The following is a 1,307-nucleotide window of genomic DNA, read 5'->3' as shown; positions in this document are numbered from 1 at the left end:
TTTTTTTTTTTAATTTACTTTCCTATTAATTTTTAGACTTTATTTTTTTAAAAGAAGTATATAATTTTTTAATTTATTTTAATTTTTGAAAACTTATTTTAAGTATTTGTTTATTTTTTTAAATTAAATTTGCTTTTATTTGTAAATTTAATTTTGTTTTAATTTTTAGATTTGTTTTTAAGTAGGAGAGTATTTAATTTTAAATTAATTAAATTTTTAGAAACTTACTTAGTTCTATTTATTTTAATTAGATTTTCTTCAGATTTTCAGATTTTATTGTTTTAAAACGAAAAATAGTTTTTTTAAATGCATTTATATAATTTTTGGGAATTCATTTTATTTTTTATTCTATTTATTTTTTCTTTTTTAGTTTAATTTTCTTAAAGTTTTTAGGTTTTATTGTTTTTAACATGATTTTTTTTTAATTTAATTTAATAAACTTTTAAAAATTTATTTTATTTTTTGTTATTAAATTTTCTTTTACTTTTAAAATTGTAAATTAAATGTACGTATGAATTGAGTTTCAGTTTCAGGCTCGATTAGCCGACTGTACGGCCGAAATCGCCGAAAAATTTTGATTTCTTTGCACCCTTAATTTTTTAGTATTACCTGCCTACAAGACAACAGTTTTGTTTTTTACTATCGAAATAAGATAAAATTTTCGTGGAACCCCATTTACAACTTGTGAACCGCATATTTTTTCGATGGGGGTCTATCGAGTCTCCCATGGACCCCTGGGGGTCCACCTGGACCACTTTGGGAATAACTGGTGTATACGGACAGATTGAAGGACAGACATGGCTTAATCGGCTTCTCTATTCATTTTGAGCATTGTCTTATATACATACATATACATATGTATGTATAATACCCTGTGCACAAGTGTGCTCGAATGTAGGTTTCAAAGCAAAATGTAAAAAGGCAACTCCTNTGCATAAGTGTGCTCGAATGTAGGTTTCAAAGCAAAATGTAAAAAGGCAACTCCTCGGCAAAAAAATCCTTCGAAATTGCCTTGAAAAAATACTTTAGACTCAAAGGTGCATGGCGAACTTTTTTTGAGTGCTCGAAAGGTGGTGCGGTCTAATGCACATATGTATGTATGTATACTAGCGTGGTTCAAAATTGCATGTGGAAAAAAAATTGTGGTATATTTTTTCGGTATAGAACAATCCCATGGCGGTGAGAGCATAAAAATTCACACTTTACTTATTTTGGGCCACCCTAATGTATACGTATGTTTGTGTTTTTTCTTTTAAATAAAGCGAAAACAATGGAAACTAATCAGCATAATGGCGAAAAAATCGGTA

This window comes from Rhagoletis zephyria, unplaced genomic scaffold (assembly GCF_001687245.7).
Source record: "Rhagoletis zephyria isolate East Lansing unplaced genomic scaffold, Rhagoletis_zephyria_1.1 Rzeph_scaffold_14160, whole genome shotgun sequence".
NCBI classification, from domain to species: Eukaryota; Metazoa; Arthropoda; class Insecta; order Diptera; family Tephritidae; genus Rhagoletis; species Rhagoletis zephyria.
Note: the sequence above shows the minus strand (reverse complement) of the source record.